The sequence below is a fragment of the Hylobates moloch genome, unplaced genomic scaffold (assembly GCF_009828535.3).
Source record: "Hylobates moloch isolate HMO894 unplaced genomic scaffold, HMol_V3 SCAFFOLD_4, whole genome shotgun sequence".
In the NCBI taxonomy this organism is placed as follows: domain Eukaryota; kingdom Metazoa; phylum Chordata; class Mammalia; order Primates; family Hylobatidae; genus Hylobates; species Hylobates moloch.
Window position 1 is genome coordinate 33,189,945 of NW_026652279.1, and position 16,164 is coordinate 33,206,108.

Here is a 16,164-nt window from a genome sequence, read left to right on the forward strand (position 1 = left end):
TCACCATGCACTCAGCCTCATGCAGTGTAGATCATAGGAAAGGGAGTATACATCATAGAAAGTCACCTTCACGTTCAGGCAGCTGATGAAGTCCTGTGAGCTCAGCTTGTTCAGGTCAAAGGTTATGCGGGCCACATCCATCTTCTTGGCAGGCTTATGGGGGAGAAACAGTGGGTGCCTCATCCCCTGCATCGAGACAAGCAGATGGTTAGCACCCCTTGAAGACTTCTCCCAGGGTCCCACTTTTCTCCCCCAACAGGTGGGACCTCACCTGTTCTGATAGGGGCTCCCATTTCTGCCCCTTCTGGAGGACCAGGAACACTGTATCGCCTGCCAGAGCTTGGAAGGAAAGACTCTTCTTCTGTCTCTACGGTTGTGCCATCTTCCTCCAGCACCAGGAAGAAGGGCTTGTCTGCCAGCATCAGAGTGCCCTGAACCTGGGGAATAAGGTCGGTGATGCTTCTGCCATCTCTAAGAAGTCACAGAGCCAGTCTGGGAAAGCCCCACGTCATAGCTCCTCAGCTGCCAGGGAAAGAACAAGTGGGCTGGGGTCTATGGGGTAGAACTGGAGCCCAGGCCCTCTGCTGTGGAATCACTATGTAGAGACTTTATCATGGTACCTCTTGGTGCCTGGCTTCAGGGTTCATAGTCTGGAACAATATTGTCCGATAAAATATAATGTAAGCCACATATGTAATTTTTAGTTGATATACCACTTACATACTATAAAAGTCACCCTCTTAAAGTGTACAATTCAGATCCCAGCACTGGGCAAAATGGTGAGACTCTATCTCTACAAAAAAAAAAAAAATACATAAATTAGCCAGGTGTGGTGGTGTGTACCTGTAGTCCCAGCTACTCAGGAGACTAAGGTGGGAGAAACACCTGAGCCCAGGAGATCAAGGATGTGGTGAGCTGTGATCGTGCCACTGCACTGCAGCCTGAGTGACAGAGTGAGACCCCATCTCAAAAAAAGCATATAATTCAGGGTTTTTTGTATATTCACGAAGTTGTGGAACCATCATCACTAGCTAACTTCAGAACATTTACATCACCCCAAAAAGAAACCCAGTTCCAACCAGGCGCAGTGGCTCATGCTTGTAATCCCAGCACTTTGGGAGGCCGAGGCAGGCGGATGACCTGAGGTTTAGAGTTCGAGACCAGCCTGACCAACATGGTGAAACCCCATCTCTACTGAAAATACAAAATTAGCCAGACATGGTGGCGCATGCCTGTAATCCAAGCTACTCGGGAGGCTGAGGCAGGAGAATCGCTTGAACCTGGGAGGCAGAGATTGCGGTGAGCCGAGACTGTGCCATTGCACTCCAGCCTGGGAAACAAGAGCGAAACTCTGTCTCAAAAAAAAAAAAAAAAAAAAAAAAGAAAGAAAGAAACCCAGTTCCCATTGGCAGTCACTCCCCATTCCTCCAATTCCCCATCCCATGGCAACAGTTATTTTCTGTTTCTATGGATTTGCCTATTCCAGACATTTCATCGAAATGAAGTAATACAATATGGGGTCTTTTTAGACTGCTTTCACTTAGCATGTTTTCAAAGTCATCTGTGTTGCAGCATGATTTATCATTTTTTTTTTTTAAGAGACAGGGTCTCAGTCTGTCACCCAGGCTGGAGTGCAGTGACACACTCATAGCTCATTGCAGCCTCAAACTCTTGGGCACAAGCGATCCTCCTGTCCCAGCCTCCTAAGTAGCTGGGACTACAGGTGCTTGCCATTACACCTGCCTAATTTTCATGTTTTTGTAGAGACAGTGTCTGGCTATGTTGCATAGGCTAGTCTCAAAATCCTGGTCTCAAGGGATCCTCCCACCTTGGCCTCCCAAAGTGCTCGGATTACAGGCATGTGCTACTATGCCCAAACTTGATTCATTCATTTTTGACTAAATAATATTCTACTATATAGATATAGCACATTTTCAAATCCATTTATCAATTGATAAACATTTAGCTTGTTTCTTATTGGCTACTATGAATAATGCTGCTGTAAGTTTTGGTGTACAAGTTTTTGTATGAACATCTAGTTTCCGTTCTCTTTGGCATATACTTAGGAGAAGAATTGCTGACTCATACGTTAACTCTATGTTTGACTTTTTTATATTATTTTTTGCTTTCCTTTTGAGACAGGGTCTTGACTGTTGCCCAAGCTGGAATGCAGCAGCACAGTCACTGCTCACTGTAGCCTTGACTCTGGAGCTCCACTGATGCTGCCACCTCTCTGTGCAGCTGTGTGACCTCAGGCAAGTTACTTAACCTCTCTGTGCTGCTGTGTGAACTCAGGCAAGTTACTTAACCTCTGTGTGCAGCGTCAGTCGAGTTACTTAAATTCTCTGTGCAGCTGTGTGGCTTCAGGCAAGTTACTCAACCCCTCTGTGCAGCTGTATGGCCTAAGGGAAGCTACTTAACCTCTCTGTGCTGCTGTGTGACTTCAAGCAAGTTACTTAACCTCTCTGTGCAGCTGTGTGGCCTCAGGCAAGTGACTTAACCTCTCTGCAGCTGCTTTGCCTCTGACAAGCCATTTAACCTCTCTGTACAGCTGTTTTGCCTCTGGCAAGTGACTTAACCTCTCTGTGCAGCTGTGTGGCCTCAAGGAAGTTACTTAAGCTCTCTGTGCAGCTGTGTAGCCTAAAACAAGCTACTTAACCTCTCTATGCAACTGTGTGATCTCAGCGGTTACTTAACCTCTCTGTGCAGCTGTGTGGCCTCAGGTAAGTTAAACCTTTCTGTGCCATGTGTGGCCTCAGACAAGTTGCTTAACCACTGTATGAAGCTGTGTGACATCAGGCAAGTTATGTAGTTTCTCTGTGCAGCTGCATGGCCTCAGGCAAGTTACTTAACCTCTCTGTGTAACTGTGTGACCCAGGCAAGTTATTTAACCTCTTGTGCAGCTGTTTTGCCTCTGGCAAGTTACTTAACCTCTCAGTGCAGCTGTGTGGCCTCAGGCAAGTTGCTTCACTGCCCCCTCTTTCCAACTCTGAGACTTCAGAGAAGTTTTTTGTTTTTTGAGGACAGCTTCAGGCCAAAGGTGCAGTGGCCCTCACACTCATAGCAGGCCCCACGTTCTGGCAGAGTTGAGCTACAGCCTCTGGCTACATGTAGACTTGATTAGTGGCTTAAGGTCATCAGAAGGTGGAAGATTTGTAGAGATGCTACTTCTGTGGATTTCTAGAGGGAGGCAGAGATCGTTACCTAGGTCACCTCCCAATTATGGCAGCGAGTGGCAGTGCATTCCAGCATGTGTCCTAGAGAATGCTGGGTCCTCAGGATACTGATAGATGTCATAAGAAAAATTGGCCTTTTGGCCAGTTAGGTGTGGGATGTTAAACAGATTTCTGTGTGTGTGTATGTGTGTGCATGCATGTTCTTTGCTCAACATAAGAAAAGTTCTAAGTGGGCTGCTACATGAAACTTTGGAAGTGAAAATGAGCCAGTCGCAGTGGCTCATATCTGTAACCCCAGCACTTTGGGAGGCCGAGCCGGGTGGATTACTTGAGGTTAGGAGTTTGAGACCAGCCTGGCCAACATGGCGAAACCCTGTCTCTACTAAAAATACAAAAATTAGCTGGACGTGGTGGCGGGCACCTGTAATCCCAGCTACTCGGGAGGCTGAGACAGGAGAATCTCTTGAACTCAGGAGGTGGAGGTTGCAGTGAGCCGAGATCGTGCCACTGTCCTCCAGCCTGGACAAAAGCGTGAGACTCCGTCTCAAAAAAAAAAAGAAAAAGAAAAAAACTGAAAATGTAGCTGCATTAGCCTGAGAGCCAAGCTGTGCAGCAGATGGCTTCTGGCTGAGCCTTGTCAGGTCTTTGCTGAGGACGGAAGTCACGGAGTGTGAGAGCAGTGGGTGAAGTCAAGAACAATGCCAAGGGGAGGTGGGTGAAGTCAAGAACAAAGCCAAGGGCCACTTCTTTCTCAGGCAGCTCTCACTTTGGGGTCAGGTGGGCCTGAGGTCATGTTCTTAGTTAGCTACTCACAGGCTTTGTCACCCTAGGCAGATCATTTTACCTCTCCGAGGCTACAGTTTGACATGAGGATAATGCTACATTTCACAGGGCTGTCAAAAATAGATATCAAGGTTGGGAGTTAAATCCAGTTTCAAAAAAAAACCCAAACAGGGATATTAAAGCAGGCATACTGGTGGGTACCTGTTGTCCCAGGTACTCAGGAGGCTGAGGCAGGAGGATTTCTTGAGCCCAGGAGTTTGAGGCTGCAGTGTGATATGATTATACCTGTGAATAGCCACTGTGCTCAGCCTGGGCAACATAGCAAGACTTTATCTCTAAAAAAAAATTTTTTTAAACCAGGGATATCAGTAGATGATGGCTGTCATCATCACTGTCATCATTATTATAACTTTCTACCACATGTCTTGTCAGTGTTCATAGTAGCCTTTTCCTGTGTTAGTTTGTGACTCAGATCTCTGCTAGGTGGCATCTCCTAATGCTGCAGTTTGGGTAATGTCATCAACAAATCCCCAGTCCGAACAGACACTGAAGTGAGCTCGGCCTATCTCGGGTCTGTCATTACTTCTGCAGCCTCTGATGAACCTTGCTTCTGGCCTCCTAAGGATAAGCCAACGCCTCACCCCACTCTTTCTTTTGATGAGTCCTTTTCCCTGCACGGAGCTTCTGGTGAAGGTGGTGGGAGTTGTTCTTGCAGAGCACATGGGATTCCAAGGGCCTGGCAGTGGGCCAGGATCTTGTTGCCATGGTGACTGACACTGTTTTCGCTGAAATTTTGCCAGATCCTGAAGATCTTCGTGGACAATCTCTTTGCTATCATCCTGCTGAAGCAGGCCACAGCTGTGCGCTGCTTGGACATGAGTGCCTCCCGTAAGAAGCTGGCTGTGGTAGATGAAAATGACACTTGCCTGTGTATGACATCGACACCAAAGAGCTGCTTTTTCAGGTGAAGTCCCCGAGAGGGCCCAGGGACATCGTCCTTTGATTAGAGACCCTCCTCTAGCTTCCTAGTCCCTGCAGGAGGCTCTCCTGCTCTGGCCCAGGCAGGTCTCTGGGAGGGGCAGTGAGGGGCAGGGGCCAAGCACAGGCGCAGAGTCCCAGAGGCCCTGGGCCACAACCTGCTCCTCCCACACAGGCACAAGTCACAGGGCCTGGACCGGCCTCTTTAACTTTGGTTTTCTTGCCAATGAGATGAGCCAGCAGAGCCTCTCTTAAGCGTTTTCCATGAGCAAGAAATGGGGTGATGACTCTGAGGGGGGCGTGACGTTAGCACTCAGTGAATGGGGCGATGGATGCACTTCCTTTGCAGAAGTCTGCGTCTCACCTGCTGCAGGCCTGCCTGTGTCTATGCGCACCTACAGCACGGGAAGGAAACATGATCAGTTTTGTCATCTGAAAGGGGGAAGGGGATGGGCAAGCCTGACCTTCTGTTTAATTCACAAGAATGCTAGAAGAGCCAGCAGAATCTGAAGTGCTTGGATCTTTGGAGGCGTAGGCGTTGTTTAGTGGAGTCATCCAGCCCTGTGACCTGAGGAAGTGTGTCACCAGAGATGACAGCCCAGCAGCTCTGTGCTCAGGGCCTGGCTGGCTTTCTGCTGGGCTCATGCCACTCTTTGTCTCTTTTGGGCTTTGGAGGTGGGGAGGGCTGGTTGGGCAGAATCGAGTTCCCCTCAAAGCTGGAGTCCCTCCTAACTGGTTTCCTCGGCCACTGCAGGGTTTCCTGATGTTACGGGCAGATTCAGTTCCCTTACCAGGCTCCTCCTTGTTCTCAGCAGCAGAATCAATAGGGGGAGGGCCTGGAGTGGGGAGCAGCCTCAGTCAATTAGAAGGGGTTACCTCGGCCGGGCGCGGTGGCCCATGCCTGTATTCCCAGCACTTTGGGAGGCCAAGGCGGGTGGATCACGAGGTCAGAAGATCGAGACCATCCTGGCTAACATAGTGAAACCCCGTCTCTACTAAAAATACAAAAAATTAGCTGGGCGTGGTGGCGGGCGCCTGTAGTCCCAGCTACTTGGGAGTCTGAGGCAGGAGAATGGCATGAACCCAGGAAGTGGAGCTTGCAGTGAGCTGAGATCGCGCCACTGTACTCCAGCCTGGGCGACAGAGCGAGACTCCGTCAAAAAAAAAGAAGCAGTTACCTGGCCACCTCTAGCCCAGAGGTGACTCCCTGTCAGTCTCAACTCACTCATGTCCCTGAGAGAGTAGAATGGTTCGGGGGAAAGAGAGGACACACCCTTCAGGCTGCCCTAGGCTTGGGTCCTGTCTGCATCCCTTCCTGTGTGATCTTAAGCAAGTTAGTGAGCCTCTCTGAGCCTTGATTTCTTTTCTCTAAAATGAAATTAGTAATTGCCCGTCACAGAATTGCTACAGGAATGAACAAGATACCACAGTGCCTAGCTCAGTGCTGGGCACAAAATGGGGCCTGAAATGTTACCTCCCTTCTTCCCAGCCTCACCTCCCACCTATAGGGGGCGTAGCTGGCCCCAAATGTGAACCTGTGTCTGAGCGTAGAATCATACAAGTGTGGAAGGGCGTCTGAGCTGCCCCCGTCCCCACTGCTGGCTCTGTAGCAGGCTAGGGGAGGTGATTCTCAGCCCTGCCAGGAGACATCAGCATTCCCAGCTGTGACATTGCCTGCTGGCTTTTCCTCTTCTCCACTGCCCCTACCCCTACACATAAAACAGCTATATATTTTTTTCTCATTATAGAAGCAATCTACGCTCATTATAAAAGATTCAGACATTGTAAAACATTCTAGGCAGAAAGCTGTGAGCATCTACTGGTCCCTGAGGCTCCCGGGCTTAGCAGGGAACTGAGGTGCAGTGGATGCCTCCCAGGATGACTCTATTTTCACAACGTGTGGACTGTAAATGCAAAGAACAAGATATTCTTTTCAAATCTTACAAATAACTCACCGTTCTTTCTCATTATCAAACAATAGATAGATGTTCATGACAGAACAAATGAGAAAACAGATTTTCCCATTACACAATTTCACCCACCCAGAAACGCTGTTAATCCTTTGGAACATATTCTTGTAAATCTTCTGTCTATAGAGATGTATATTTCTTCTGTAATAGAAGTGGAATCCCACTTTGCTGATTCTCCACTTTCTTTTTTTTTTTGAGACAGTTTCACTCTTGTTGTCCAGGCAATGCCACCACAATCTTGGCTCACCGCAACCTCCACCTCCTAGGTTCAAGCCATTCTCCTGCCTCAGCCTCTGGAGTAGCTGGGATTACAGGCACATGCCACCACGCCTGGCTAATTTTTGTATTTTTAGTAGAGACAGGGTTTCCCCATGTTGGCCAGGCTGGTCTTGATCTCCTGACCTCAGGTGATCCACCCGCCTTGGCCTCCCAAAGTGCTAGGATTACAGGTGTGAGCCACTGCACCTGGTCTGATTCTCCACTTTCTATATAGGGACTCATATTTCAGGAGAATTTTTTTTAATATTATTATACTTTAAGTTCTAAGGTACATGTACACAACGGGCAGGTTTGTTACATATGTATACATCTTCCATGTTGGTGTGCTGCACCCATTAACTCATCATTTACGTTAGGTATATCCCCCAATGCTATCGCTTCCCCCTCCCCACCCCACAACAGGCCCCGGTGTGTGATGTTCCCCATCTGTGTCCAAGTGTGCTCATTGTTCAATTCCCACCTATGAGTGAGAACATACAGTGTTTGGTTTTTTGTTGTTGGGATAGTTTGCTCAGAGTGATGATTTCCAGCTTCATCCATGTCCCTACAAAGGACATGAACTTATCCTTTCTTATGGCTGCATAGTATTCCATGATGTATATGTGCCACATATTCTTAATCCAGTCTATCTTGATGGACATTTGGGTTGGTTCCAAGTCTCTGCCATTGCGAACAGTGCTGCAGTAAACATGCATGTGCATGTGTCTTTATAGCAGCGTGATTTATAATCCTTTGGATATATACCCAGTAATGAGATGGCTGGGTCAAATGGAACTTCTAGTTCTAGATCCTTGAAGAATTGTCAGGAGAATATTTTTCAAAAGTAACTCCTGCTTACTCAAAAATTCCCACAACACGCAGGTGCATGGAGGGGCTTGCCTCTGTTCATTTCTTTGTGGTCCCCTTTCCTCCTTTTCCCTCCATCCCGCTGTAAGCAATTTAGTGGGATTCAGTCTTTAAGAGGGTATTAGGCTGAAATGTGCAAGCGCTGCCCAAGCCCAGGGTGGTTCTCACAGGATCCCCACTGTCCCTGTCCCCCAGGAACCAAACGCCAACAGTGTGGCCTGGAACACCCAGTGTGAGGACATGCTCTGCTTCTCGGGAGGACGCTACCTCAACATCAAAGCCAGCACCTTCCCTGTGCACCGGCAGAAGCTGCAGGGCTTTGTGGTTGGCTACAATGGCTCCAAGATCTTCTGCCTCCACATCTTCATTTCTGCCGTGGAGGTGCCGCAGGTAACTGGGAGCACCTGTCCACTCTTAGTGCTGGCAAGGCCAATAAGACCAGGGAAGCTGGGCCCTTTGGTGGTGCTTTGGGGAGAGAGTAGCAAGGAGAGAAGAATGGCAGCTGTGATGTCGTGGGAGGCAGTCTGGGCCTGGAACCTGCAGCCCTATCTCCACTCCTTGCAACCTGTGTGACTGGGGGCAAACAGCTCAACCTCCCTGAGCATCAGTTTCTTCCTGGTCTCCTTTCTGTAGGGATGGGAGGGGTATGCAGTGTTGTCAGCAGAGTATATTTTACAGAGAGCCCAATGTGGGCCGAGTGGAGCGAGCAGCAAAGCCGGGAGTCCGGCAGGGTGTGTGTGTGAGCACGTGTGTGATGGTGGTGATGTGTGTGTGAGAGAGAGGGGAAGAGAGAGAATGAGTGGGTGGGGGGTGTGGGCTGAGGTCTGTGAGCCAATAAGGGAGCATGGGACTCTGCACAAGCCCCCTGAACTAGGAGGTGGCCAGAACAGAAATGGGGCACTGAAGGGTGAAGCCACAGAATGGGGGAGGGCAGAACCACAGACAGGTGGCTGAGATTGACCTCCCGAGTGCGAGCTGGTCTCCCCTTCACCTCCTGCACCCCACACAGATGGTGCTTACTGTAAGATTGCCATAAAACAGAGACACGCACTAGCGAGAAGCTTTAGCCCTTAGTATCCCATCCTCAGTACAGAATCACTCTTGAACATGTTGAAATACATCTGCTTAGAGCTTTTCTATGTGTATATATAATGTATGCATAATATACAATTAGAAGCATGTGATTTTATAACATTTTTAAACAAAAGTGGAATCACACTGCAAATACTGTTTCATGACTTTTATGTGTGTAAGTATTGCTACCTATAGATGGAACCTCAGATTTACTGTATTCCCTGAGCCTGGCCTGTAAACAAGACTTCTCATCCCTTCCTTTATGGCTATCTTCTCATTTCACCTCACATTCGGTTATGGCAGCCCCATCACTGCCTATGAAGTGCTGGCTGTAAACTAGTCATCTGGCCTTTTCACTCAGCAATCTCCTGAAGCATGGTTCTGTGTCAGCAAATGTTCTTTTTTTTTTTTTAATACATGCTTTTATTTTTCCGTGATTACAAACACAACTGAATATCAAATGCACAAAGTAAGAATTATACGGGGAAAAAAAATCAGATACATTCATATATATATCACCTTTTCAAAGCTATTTCCATCCAGAATAACCTTGGTTTGCCAGGGCCAATAAAGAAGTCACAAAATTGCCTTTAGTCAAATTTGTGTGTTTGCTTTCTTCTATAATTCCAATACTTCCACCATCAATGACTTGAGATAGCTTCCAAGGTGTTATATAATCAGTGCCAGTGTCTTCATTCATTCTACAACGAAGGCTGTCACTTCACACTTGGAAGGTTGCACAGCGGCCAGGCAGAGGCACTCCTCATTTCCCAGACGGGGCGGCCGGGCAGAGGCGCTCCTCACGTCCCAGACGGGGCGGGTGGGCAGAGGCACTCCTCACATCCCAGAAGATGGGCGGCCAGGCAGAGGCGCTCCTCACATCCCAGATGATGGGCGGCCGGGCAGAGGCACTCCTCACATCCCAGACGATGGGCGGCCAGGCAGAGATGCTCCTCGCTTCCTAGACGGGGTAGCGGCCAGGCAGAGGCTGTAATCTTAGCACTTTGGGAGGCCAAGGCAGGTGGCTGGGAGGTGGAGGCTGTAGCGAGCCGAGATCACGCCACTGCACTCCAGCCTGGGCAACTTTGAGCATTGAGTGAGCGAGACTCCATCTGTAATCCCAGCACTTTGGGAGGCTGAGGCAGGCAGATCACTGGAGGTCAGGAGTTGGAGACCAGCCTGGCCAACACGGCGAAACCCCGTCTCCACCAAAAATACAAAAACCAGCCAGGCGTGGTGGTGTGCGCCTGCAATCCCAGGTATTCGGCAGGCTGAGGCTGGAGAATCATGGGAGCCTGAGGCAGGGAGGTTGCAGTGAGCTGAGATTATGCCGCTGCACTCCAGCCTGGGCAACAGAGGGAGACCATCAGAAAGAGGAAGGAAGGAAGGAAGGAAGGAAGGAAGGAAGGAAGGAAGGAAGGAAGGAAGGCAGGCAGGCAGGCAGGCAGGCAGGCAGGCAGGCTGGAAGGCTGTGTCAGCAAATGTTCTTATCTAGCATGGCAAAATGTTAAGATAATTGTAGACTCACATAAGTTGCAGGAAATAATACAGAGATCCCTTATACCCTTTGCCCAGTTTCCCGCAATGGTAACTGTGCAAAGCTCCAGGACGATTTTCCCATCCCTGTTGGCATGTGTAACCACCCCCCACGGTCACGGCACTGAACATAGCCACCACCACAAGTGCCTAGTGTTGTGCTACCCTTTTACAGCCAGCGCCCCTCCCTCCTGCCTGAGACCCCGCATTGTATTTATGGCTGCATTTTGTCCTGTCTTGTGGATGTTCCATGACTGACAGACAGGCTGAACAAACAAAGGGTGTGCAAAGAAGCCCAGAGCAGGAGAGAAGGCTCCCCAGCCTGGCTTTTGTTCGGCACAGTCGCAGGCTGGCTCTGCCTCTCTTGGCTGCACTGTCCTGAAGCAGGAAATATGAGAAAAACAAGTAAAGGGAAAACAAATCCAGCTGGAGCTATGATAACATTATCTGCAAGGCCAGGCAGGGGCCCCAAAGAAATGGGTTCCAAGAGCAGGGACGAGAAAAACAAGTTCTTAGTCTCTCCCTGGAATTCTCTCCCCATGCCATCATTCTTTGTTCTGCTCTTATAACTATTTTTGTAACTATTTCTGCAAGTTTGCAAGGATTTTATAAGTTCATGTTTTCCCATCTATGCAGGATGGCAAAGGTCACAAGACATGCCTGAATTGCAAAACCTGTCACAGTTTGATTAACTGCCTTTGTTCTGCTTCTTTAAGCTCGCTTTCCCTACCCTGCAAGTTTCGCATCACTGGCTAGCCACTCCCCTTCAGTTGCCTGAATAAAAGTCAAGCCTGATCTTTGTTCGTTGCTCAGCCTCTGGATATTAATCTGCTGGGCCAGTGGCCACCTAAATAAAATCCTCCTATTTCACCCTTTGATCTCTCCAGTCTCCTGATTCCCACAACATTTTGGCGAGCCAGCCAGAAGCGGAGACGACAGGTTTACTGTCTCCTTTGCCTGTGGGACTGGAGCCCTGGGCCAGGGGAGGCCTGTGACCCCAGGCACCATCGGGAGAACTTCAACTCAGGGGGAGATCAGCTTTCCTGTGATCCGGTGCCCCTACCCGACAGCGCAGCAGAGCCTAAAGGGGCTACAGGATGATTCCAGGAACAGCACACTTCAGGGCCACAGTAAGGTTCGGGGCCCAAGGCAGGACCTGTCCCATAAGGGCGGAAGGGAAACTGATCATCTCCCGGGAGTGCACCAAGTAGTCCGACCCAGGATACAAGAGTGGCTCGCAAAGTCGGATGAAACTGGCACCCAGGGCGTACGAGTAATCTGACCTAGGACGTGAGAGTGGCTCACTATTTCGGATGAAACCTACACCCCAACTGAACCAGGATGCGAGAGTGGCTTGCTAAATTTGTTGAGAAAGGAAACTGGAAGCAGGGAGTTGTGTGAGTGCATGTGAAAGAGATGGTTCCGGAAGGAACCAATGCAGGGAGTGACGTGTGGGGGTTGCAGGTCTCTTAGCATAGATTGTACGCTTCGAGTGAAGCATGGGACTGACCGGGACTAGTGGCGAACATCCTACGTGGGCTACCGCATATGGCTCAGAAAGATGCCCCACAATTTAGTAATTGTGGGGGGATTAACAATCACTCCAAAGCTAAGCTGCATCTGAAAGACTCCCGCAAGGGAGACGATCTAATCGGTCTGAAGCGAAAGTGAGTGTGTTGTGCCAAAAAAGGAGGAAATGGGAGGGAAGTCGTCAAAACCTACCAGATTACAATGTATGTTAAAGAACTTTAAGAAAGGTTATAAGGGGGACTATGGAATCAAGTTGATCCCCCCAGAGGTTAAGAACTCTCTGTGAAATAGAATGGCCCTCCTTTTAGTGTAGGATGGCTGGCCTAAAGGACTATAGATAGAGAAACAATTGGCCGTGTATATCAGGTGGTGACTAGGATCAGAGAACAGCCAGGGCATCCAGACCAATTCCCTTATAGTCTGAATGCAGCCCTGCCTAGCAGCTTATTGCAGAACGCTCGTAGCTTGAGTTGAGCCAAAAGTGAAAGAGAATTCAGCTTCACTGTCAGCTGCAGAGACAAAGGGAAAGCCACAGGTTTTGCAGGAACCACCGGAGGAGATAGAGACCCCTCCTCCCTACACTCCAATACCCTCCTTTACCAAGACTGGCCCCTGAGCAGCCAGATTCAGATGGTGATACGCCCCAGGCTACACCCCAGAGTGAGAAATCTGAGCCCTCGTCCCAGGAGGTCAAGGAGGAAAGTCAGGATGATTAAGCAGGCTGCCTGCAGTCTGGATGCACCCAGGTTATGCAAATGCCTCTCAGAGAAACAAGGGGACCTCTTTATTATAATGCACAGGGCCAAGTCCAAGGAGGTGAATGAACTTTCATTTACCAGGCTTTTTCAACCACCGATCTCCTAAATTGGAAACACCATACTCCCTCCTACACGGAGAAGCCCCAATCCCTCACAGATCGATGCAGTCCATCTTCCTGACACACAGTCCAACTTGGCCAGACTGCAAACAGCTCCTACTGACGCTGTTTAACACTGAGGAGTGCTGGAGGGTAACCCAGGCAGTCCTCCACCAGTTAGAAGCCAATGCACCAGAAGGCACACTTAATGTTCAGGCTTATGCTCGGGGCCAGTTCCCAGAAGCAGACCCTAACTGGGACCCAAATGATGCAGCCCAGTTTCAGCGCCTACAGAGGTACCAAGAAGCACTGCTGCAAGGGTTACGGGAGGGTAGAAAGAAGGCCATCAATATAGGAAAGATCTCAGAGGTGATTTAGGGAATTGATGAAAGCCCCAGCCAGTTTTTATGAGAGACGCTGTGAGGTGCTCCGGTTTTTTTTATTGTTTTTTTTTTTTTTTTTTTTTAGACAGAGTCTCACTCTGTTTCCCAGGCTGGAGTGTGGTGGCGCGATCTCAGCTCACTGCAAGCTCCACCTCCCAGGTTCATGCCATTCTCCTGCCTCAGCCTCCCGAGTAGCTGGGACTACAGGTGCCTGCCATCACGCCAGGCTAATTTTTTGTATTTTTAGTAGAGACGGGGTTTCACTGTGTTCGCCAGGATGGTCTTGATCTCCTGACCTCGTGATCCGCCCGCCTCGGCCTCCCAAAGTGCTGGGATTACAGGCGTGAGCAACCGCACCCAGTGAGGTGTTCCAGTTTTATACTTCCCCATTTGACCCCACGGCCATTGAAGATCAGTGCATGGTGAACACAGCATTTGTAGGACAAGCCCAGGGGGACATCAGGGGGAAGCTGCAAAAGCTAGAGGGCTTCACAGGCGTGAATGCCACTCAGCTTTTAGAAGTGGCCACCAAGGTGTACGTTAACCGTGATCAGGAGGCAAAGAAGGAGGCTCATCAGAGACTCAGGAAAAAGGCCTATTTGCTGATGGCAGCACTTACAGAAGGGGGCAAGTGTCACGAGAGGACGTGGACGTGGACATAGGTGCAGACAAGGAAGAGGTCAGATCAGGCAAAGACCCGAGAATTGGGCAAGACTAGATAGGGACCAGTGTGTGCAGTCCAAGAGGAAAGGACGCTGGAAGAATGAATGTCCAGAAGGCAATGAGGGAGAGGAGGAAGCCAAGGAGCTAGAAGGCTGCCAGCTAAAGCTTATCACACCCAGAAAGAGCCAGATGCCGATTTTATTGGGCTGGCAGGGACTGAAAGGTTATGAGGACTAGGCCAGACTGGGCTCCATCTCCTTAGGCCCCCAGGAGCCCATGACATGGTGGAAGTAGGGGGCCACCTGATGGACTTTATAGTAAACACTGGGGCTGAACACTTGGCAGTGATACAGCCCATGACTTTAAGCCCGCTCCATCCTGAAGAAATGGTGTTAACCCTTACCATCCTGCAGGCGGAGGAATGGAGACTACACAGAAGGGTTGCCAAAGCTGGGGCTAGATGAGCTGTATAAGTTGCTTAGTAAAATTCCTGGAGTGTAGGCCGAAGATACCGCCCCCCCCCCGGCCTGGCTGTGATCCAGGCACCAGTGATAGTGGAACTAAAATCGGGGGCAACACTGGTTCAGGTTCATCAGTACTTCCCCAAGAAGCTGTACAGGGCATTCGAGGGCATTTGAAGCAGCTATTAGAACACAGGACCTTGGCCCAATGCCGGTCACTGTAGAACATTTTTGCCAGTGTGGAAACCAAGGACTAACGAATATAGACCAGTGCAGGATGTACACGTTGCAAACCAGGCCCCCAGGGATTCCAGAAATGGAAATTACACACGGCCAACCAGCCACAAAGCTCAGGAAAAGTGGAGCACATGAACCAGACACTCAAGCAGCTACTAAAGAAATATTGTCAAAAAACTCATCTAAGATAGGATCAGGTCCTGCCCATGGTCCTCCTCCGAGTCAGGTGTACCCCCACCAAACAAACTAGGTATTCACCCTCTGAAATCTTGTTCGGCCAGCCACCCCCAACCATAGGTCAAATTAAAGGTCAAAATTAAGGTAATTCCGTGAGTTAAGGGAGCTAACCTTGAGAAGGCAGATGCAGGCCTCAGGGAGAGCCATGCAAGAGATCCATGGCTGGGTACAGGAAAGAATGCCCATAGGACTAACAGACTAAACACACCCCTTTAGACCCAGGGATTCTGTTTAGGTCAAGAAATAGAATCCAACCACTTTAGTACCCATATGGGATGGGCCCCATACTGTAATCTTGTCCACTACCATTGCTGTTAAAGTTGCAGGAATCGTGCCTTAGATCCACCGCAGTTGGCTGAAACTGGCAGCCCAGGACAAGTGGACCAGCCAGCAAGACTCAGACCATCCAAACCAGCTTATCCTATGACAGGACCGAGGTGCCAGTGAAAGTGACAACAGCCCTGCTCTGGTGACTCCAGAAGCCGACCAGTCTATGCACAGCTGAAGCTTGAGGAGACAGCAGCCCTGCTCTAGTCACCCCAGAAGCTGACCAGTCTATGCACGGCTGAAGTTTCATCAAGGAAGTAAATGTAGTTAGAAATCTTAAGCCCAGGCCGGGCACGGTGGCTCACGCTTGTAATCCCAGCACTTTGGGAGGCCGAGGCGGGCGGATCACGAGGTCAGGAGATCGAGACCACGGTGAAACCCCGTCTCTACTAAAAAATACAAAAAATTAGCCGGGCGTGGTGGCGGGCGCCTGTAGTCCCAGCTACTCGGAGAGGCTGAGGCAGGAGAATGGCGTGAACCCGGGAGGCGGAGCTTGCAGTGAGCCGAGATTGCGCCACTGCACTCCAGCCTGGGCGACAGAGCGAGACTCCGTCTCAAAAAAAAAAAAAAAAAAAAAATCTTAAGCCCAGTAATTTTCCTTGTAATCTTAATTGTTTTACTATTAACCTGTCACTGTGGTCAACCTCCTCCTCTGGATAAGGACCTCTGCTGTCCACGCTGGGTATGAACATACTATTCATTACTTTGTTCTTGCTACTCCCTCTATCCATGTTAGAAGGAGGGGAATGCGGAAAGTTAAACTAATTGTTGCCTAGAAATTGATGACAATAGGAAGGTCATTGAAGATATAACTGCAAAAATTCAAAA

At 49.4% G+C, this 16,164-nt stretch overlaps 2 pseudogenes; one reads left to right on the plus strand and one right to left on the minus strand.

The window, feature by feature from the left end:
- On the minus strand, positions 1-422 carry LOC116466549 (lipid transferase CIDEC-like; annotated as a pseudogene).
- Positions 423-4,834: 4,412 nt separating this feature from the next.
- On the plus strand, positions 4,835-15,544 carry LOC131383191 (intraflagellar transport protein 122 homolog; annotated as a pseudogene).
- Positions 15,545-16,164: the final 620 nt, after the last annotated feature.